We start from the raw sequence: 7500 nt of genomic DNA on the forward strand, positions 1-7500 counted from the left end.
CTGAGTTCTGGGAACGGATCTCCCTCATCCGGTACCTCCGCCCCGCTGCTGTACTCCCTCAGCATCTCGTGCTCCTCTGCGCTCAGCCTGCTGCTCCACTGGTTCAGGATGTGTCTGGTGTGTCGGCTGGACCTCAGGCCCAGGAGAGAGGCCACAGCCTGCGTGTTGTGCAGCCCGGGCCCTGCCACGTCCACCACCTGCCTCAGCCTGACCGTCCCCGTGGAGCGAAGGCGCTGGGTGAGGCCAGGGCTGCTGCCGTCTTGTATGTCCAGCCGGGCCCCGCACACCAGGGGCTCCTCCAGGAGCCAGAAGAGAGAGGCTGCAGGCCCCAGTCTGTCCCATTTAAAAAGTGTCCACGCTTTAAAAACACCATGATAAAAAGGAGGCAAGGTACACACACGATAAAAAACACAATTCAATAAAAACAAAGACTTGTCTAAAACGAGGCCAGCTATCCTCCTTAAAATGATGCCTGTTACCTGCCTCCAGACGACATCATCACAGCAGGAAAGGTAGCGCTGTACAAACTGCAGCCTGAACGCTGCTGCCCTGCTCTCCAGGTGTATTAAGCCCTGCCCCCCCTCTTCTTTTGGCAGGTACAGTACACTCTGGGGAACCCAATGCAGTTTATCCCAGAAAAAGTTTAATAGGACCGTTTGAATTTTTTTCAGCAGCCCAGCAGGGGGTTCTAGGCACTTGAGCCTGTGCCACAGGGTGGACGCTACCAGGTTGTTGATGATAAGAACCCTCCCTCTGTATGACATGTGGGGAAGCAGCCACCTCCACTTTGCCAGCTTCCCCTCCACCTTTTCCATCACACCCTCCCAGTTCTTTTTTTCAGTTTGTTTATCCCCTAGATGAACCCCCAGGTACCTGAAGCCTCCCCTCTTCCAGGTCAGCCCCCCAGGCAGCTGGGGCAGACCAGCAGCCCACCTCCCAACTGCCAGCGCCTCGCTCTTTGCCCAATTCACCTTGGCAGCTGAGAGTTTTCCAAAAGTTTCAACAACTTTACTCAGTTTATCAATATCATCTTGATTTTTTATAAAAATGATGATGTCGTCTGCGTAGGCTGATGAAATAAAATTTGTGCTGATGTCAGGTAAAAACAGGCCGTCAATAAAACCACGAACATTCTGCAACATTGGTTCTATGGACAGTGAATACAGCATACCTGACATGGCGCAGCCCTGTCTAATACCTCTTTGGACATTAAAAGGTTTGCATAGACCACCATTTATCTTCAGCACACTCTCAATGTTCTCGTACAGGACCTTTATCTTAGCTATCAGACCCGGGCTGAGGCCGTACCTTTGTAAAACCTTCCAAAGGTAGCGGTGCTCAACCCGATCAAAAGCCTTTTCCTGGTCTAAAGAAACCAGACCAGCATCTAAGCCCAATGAACCGGAGGCTTCCAAAATATCTCTAATTAATGACACATTGTCAACAATAGACCTGCCAGGCACACAGTAAGTCTGAGTCCGGTGGATGAGCTGCTCCATCACTTTCTTCAGCCGGTTGGCCAGGGCTTTGGACAGCAGCTTGTAGTCGGAGCACAGCAGTGAGACGGGTCGCCAGTTCTTTATCTGCTGCAGGTCTCCCTTCTTAGGCAGCAGCGTCAGCACTGCCCTCCTGCAGCTCTGGGGGAGAGAGAGCTCTTCAAAACTCTCCGAGAAGACCCCCAGCAAATCCTCTTTCATCTCAGTCCAGAACGCTCTGTAGAACTCTGAGGGCAGACCATCTATGCCGGGGGCCTTACCCCCCTGCACACTCTGCAAGGCTGCAAACAGTTCTGCCTCAGTCAGGGGCCCCTCCAGCTCCCTGTCAGTCTCTTCTGACACTGTGGGCAGGTCCTGACAGAATGCGTTAAAAGCAGCATCATCCTCCTGGTACTCACTGCTGTAAAGCTGCACATAAAACTCTACCGCTCTGCTCCTGATGGCTGCAGTGTGTGTCAGCGTCCGCCCATCTTCTGCCTGCAGCGAGTGCATCTGCCTGCTCTGTCCATTCCTCTGCTCCAGGCCGAAGAAAAACTTGGAGGGGGAATCCATTAGGGCAGCACTCTGGAAACGAGACCGGACTAGCGCCCCCTGCGCTCTGGTGCCCAGCAGGTCTGCCAGTACGGCTTTTTTAGATTTGAGGTTTTCAATACAACCTCCATTTTCTGTGGCCTGTGAGGAGCTCTGCAGCTCCACTATATCGACCTCCAGATCTTTGATAGACTTGGCCAAGTCACGAGAAACATTGAGAGTGTACTGCTGACAGAGCTGCTTTATCTGTATTTTGCCATGGTCCCACCATTGTTTTAAACATATAAAATCCCCCTTCCTCTCTCTAAAACCTCTCCAAAAATAAATAAAAACCTCTCTAAAATGTGCATCTAAAAGCAAAGTGGTGTTAAAATGCCAATAAGCAGACTTACTCTTAAGATTTTTAATAAAAACCTCACATAAAACCATGGAATGGTCCGAGAAGCCCACTGGACATATACTACACCTCTTAAAAATGCTAAAATGCTGCGTAAAACAATAAAACCTGTCTAACCTCGCTAAAGATAAAACACGTTCTCTGCTGTGGACCCAAGTGTACTGTCTTGTATTGTGGTGGATTTTTCTCCATACGTCACTCAGACTGTGAGTGTTTATAAGGGATAGCATCGCCTTCTGAGAAGGTGCATGTGGTTCTGGGTGGTTTCTATCACATGTGTGATTTGCTGTGCAGTTAAAATCCCCTCCTAAAAACAAATAGTCCTCTGGCTCACACTGCTTTAAAACCAAACTGAGTTCGTTTAAAAAGAGAACTCTGCCAGGGCCAGAATTAGGGGCATACACATTAATAAAAACAATATTAAAACGCTCATACTTTGCTTTAACCACAAGCATTCTCCCCTGCACCCGCTCCTCCACCACATAAGATACAGGACTAAAATCTCTTGAAAAAAGGAGAGCCACCCCTGCACTAGTGCTGTTAAAATGGCTTAAAATGACCTGTCCGTCAAACTCCCTCCTCCAGTCTGTTTCATTAAAAACATCACTATGGGTCTCCTGCAACATCATAACATTCATTTTTTTCAATTTAAAAGTCTCAAAAATGCAAGCCCTCTTCTTCACATCTCTAGCTCCATTGACATTGAGCGTAGAAAGTTTAAAGTGACTCATTAAAACAGCTGTTAAAAGAGACACACAGGCTAGAAGAGACAGCAGGCACACTGCTTTATGTACTGTCTGAGACGCCATCATTAAGCTGCTTTCTTATCTTCCTTCCCATTGTCCTCAGTCTGTAAAACTCTGTGACAGTGAAACCTTCTTCCCCTCTCATTTTCATCTGAGCTTTTACAGATACCAACAGCTTTTCTACATCTTCAAAATACTCCTTATACTGGGGAGTCCTCATGCCTTTTGTCTTTTGCAAAAACCCCCTGATACTCTTTACGGAGTACAGCTCACCCAGCTGTGCAGCAGAAAGCATTTGTGAGTCAGTGAGGGGCTGACTGTCTGTGCCACAGTCCTCCATCTCCACTTCCTCTTCACTGGACCCTGTCTCCTCATCACTTCTTTCTGAGTCTGTGTCTGTCTGTTCCTCCTGCTCCCTAGCTGTTGGCTTCTTTGCCTTAGAGCCACAGGCTTCATCTCTCTGTTTTCTCTTTAAATGGGGAGCCTTACACAGGTTATCTTCCTCCTCCATCACCCCATCCTCACTGTCATGCTCTGCTGCCGCAGAGATGGGCCCAGCCACTACACTCCCTGCTGGTTCTGTGGTAATATTGTCCCCCTCTTCCTGAACAACACACTCACTTTGTTTATCGCTGTCACCAGTTTCAACACACACATTTGTCTCTTCAAGGTGTTTAACAACCTGCTCCCCACTTTCACCAACAACACTTTGAGTTACATCATTTGGCTTCTCCCCACAAGTTGCAACATTTTCAGTTATACTCTCAGTGTTTATATTGTCCAACAGGTTGTTCTCTACACTTGCAACATCTTGCGCTACAGTGTCAGTGTCTTTTGAAGAGCCGGCTGTTGGCTCCGCTGCTGGCACCGCAGCTGGAGCCGCTGCCGGCGCCGCAGCTCGCGCCGCTGCTGGCTCAGCCCGTCTTCCAGGGGCTTTATCTGGGCAGGCTCGCGCCAAATGCCCTTCTTTGCCGCAGGCAAAGCATTTTAGGGTTCCAGAATTAACATAAACTGCATAGTCAAAGTCATCCACTTTTAAATTGAAAACTAGACTCAGTTCACTGTCTTTTTTATGTAGAATCATGTGTACTTGCCGTCTATGGGATACGACATGTCGCAGCAGGGGGGACTTGCAGCCCGACGGCAGCTTCCTTATAGCCGAGACAATCTTCCCATGCCTCGCCAGCTCCCGGAGCAGCACCTCGTCTCCAATGAAAGGCGGGATGTTTGAAATTGTAATCCGCGTTGCCGGTGTTGTGAGCGGGGACACGGAAACAAACGAGTCATTCACAACGATCCCTTTCTCCACCACATTGTTTGCCTTCGCCACACTGTCCACGAAGATCACTACAGCTCCGTTCATCCGCGCCGCGGATCGTATGCTGCTGTGCCCAACTAGTTCCGCCACCGCGAGGCTGCAGTCCTCCACCGAGCACGGGAAGGTGGTGGTTATCTTAAAGCCGTGCATACGGCTGAGTTCCCCGAAAGCCACCATGCTCCCGAGGTCCTGGCGCACCGACCAGCGGCCGCTGGTCGATCGCGTGAAAAAACACCAAAAAAAAGCACCAAAAAACACAAAAAGAACCCACCAGACCGTTTACCCAACTATATTTACAATATTAACCAAAAAAAACTATGAGAAAAGTTTGCAAAACTCCTCACAATCCGCTCTCACACGCGCTCCGTAAACTCACTCCTTCCGCTCACACAGAGAGAGAGAGAGAGAGAGAGAGAGAGAGAGAGAGAGAGAGAGAGAGAGAGAGAGAGAGAGAGAGAGAGAGACACCATGTTATCCCTATGAGAGAGAGAGAGAGAGAGAGAGACACCATGTTATCCCTATGAGAGAGAGAGAGAGAGAGAGACACCATGTTAACACTATGAGAGAGAGAGAGAGAGACACCATGTTATCCCTATGAGAGAGAGAGAGAGACACCATGTTAACACTATGAGAGAGAGAGAGAGAGAGACACCATGTTAACACTATGAGAGAGAGAGAGAGACACCATGTTATCCCTATGAGAGAGAGACAGAGAGACACCATGTTAACACTATGAGAGAGAGAGAGAGAGAGAGACACCATGTTATCCCTATGAGAGAGAGAGAGAGAGACACCATGTTATCCCTATGAGAGAGAGAGAGAGACACCATGTTATCCCTATGAGAGAGAGAGAGAGAGAGAGACACCATGTTATCCCTATGAGAGAGAGAGAGAGACACCATGTTATCCCTATGAGAGAGAGAGAGAGAGAGAGAGAGAGACACCATGTTATCCCTATGAGAGAGAGAGACCATGTTATCCCTATGAGAGAGAGAGAGAGAGAGAGAGAGAGAGAGACACCATGTTATCCCTATGAGAGAGAGAGAGAGAGAGAGAGAGACACCATGTTAACACTATGAGAGAGAGAGAGAGAGAGAGAGAGAGAGACACCATGTTAACACTATGAGAGAGAGAGAGAGAGAGAGAGAGAGACACCATGTTAACACTATGAGAGAGAGAGAGAGAGAGACACCATGTTAACACTATGAGAGCGAGAGAGAGAGAGAGACACCATGTTATCCCTATGAGAGAGAGAGAGAGAGAGACACCATGTTAACACTATGAGAGAGAGAGAGAGAGAGACACCATGTTATCCCTATGAGAGAGAGAGAGAGAGAGAGAGAGAGAGAGACACCATGTTATCCCTATGAGAGAGAGAGAGAGACCATGTTATCCCTATGAGAGAGAGAGAGAGAGAGACACCATGTTATCCCTATGAGAGAGAGAGAGAGAGAGAGAGAGACACCATGTTATCCCTATGAGAGAGAGAGAGAGAGAGAGACACCATGTTAACACTATGAGAGAGAGAGAGAGAGACACCATGTTATCCCTATGAGAGAGAGAGAGAGACACCATGTTAACACTATGAGAGAGAGAGAGAGAGAGACACCATGTTAACACTATGAGAGAGAGAGAGAGAGACACCATGTTATCCCTATGAGAGAGAGAGAGAGAGACACCATGTTATCCCTATGAGAGAGAGAGAGAGAGAGAGAGAGAGACCATGTTAACACTATGAGAGAGAGAGAGAGAGAGAGACACCATGTTATCCCTATGAGAGAGAGAGAGACACCATGTTAACACTATGAGAGAGAGAGAGAGAGAGACACCATGTTAACACTATGAGAGAGAGAGAGAGAGACACCATGTTAACACTATGAGAGAGAGAGAGAGAGACACCATGTTATCCCTATGAGAGAGAGAGACCATGTTATCCTATGAGAGAGAGAGAGAGAGAGACCATGTTATCCCTATGAGAGAGAGAGAGAGAGAGAGAGAGACACCATGTTAACACTATGAGAGAGAGAGAGAGAGACACCATGTTATCCCTATGAGAGAGAGAGAGAGAGAGAGAGAGAGAGAGAGAGAGACACCATGTTAACACTATGAGAGAGAGAGAGAGAGACACCATGTTATCCCTATGAGAGAGAGAGAGAGAGAGAGAGAGAGACACCATGTTAACACTATGAGAGAGAGAGAGAGAGACACCATGTTATCCCGATGAGAGAGATAGAGAGAGAGAGAGACACCATGTTAACACTATGAGAGAGAGAGAGAGAGAGAGAGAGAGAGAGAGAGAGACACCATGTTATTTTTTTTCTGAGAGCAGCGCGTCTCTCTCGCGTCTCTGTGCTTTAACTGATAGAGAAATACTCTGTTGACAGTCATACCAGCAGCATTCACTCTAGTTACACGTTTACCCGGTGTGTTTATTTCAAAATAAAACATCCCTCAGTCGTATACGCGAATAATCCCTTTATTTCACGATTTAATTGTGCAATCAAAATCCGAGGGATTTAAAACCTAATTTTCAATTAGTTCTGGCATTTCATTTTTGGATAAATGACACATATAGAGATCCAATATAGTGAAGAAATAAAAAAGATCATGATGAGCGCAACAGTTTTCCGTTGCTCTATCTGTGTCTACGGCCTTCTTCTTCCCCGACCACACCCCTCTCTCTCTCCCGTATAAATCAGTAAAGTGATTTTTGAAATACTCTGCTGAGAGTCATATTGACTTCATACTGGCAGCTTTCGCTGTAGTTTCACCATTTCCTGGTGTGTCCCCTTCAAAATAAAACTTCCAACAAGCGAAAATATGGCAAAAAAAAAGAAAAAAAATGGCAATGGGGCGCACGGATTACTGTCCAGACTCAATATAAATCATATGCATCATAGATGACATGAAAGAACTTCATTTTTAATGGGAATTATCTATGAAAACTCTATGTAGAAAGATAGGGCTTTTAGAAGCAGCAGCTGCTGAGACGTTGCATGTGTGTCCGAGAAA

General features: G+C 47.2%; 1 protein-coding gene across 1 annotated transcript in view; it reads right to left on the reverse strand.

The window, feature by feature from the left end:
• The window catches only part of LOC307268920 (uncharacterized protein), a 49531-nt gene that overhangs the window by 30899 nt on the left and 11132 nt on the right, over window positions 1–7500 (reverse strand). The window lies entirely within an intron of this gene.

Source organism: Ammodytes marinus, assembly GCF_949987685.1.
Source record: "Ammodytes marinus genome assembly, chromosome: 23".
Classification (NCBI taxonomy): domain Eukaryota; kingdom Metazoa; phylum Chordata; class Actinopteri; order Uranoscopiformes; family Ammodytidae; genus Ammodytes; species Ammodytes marinus.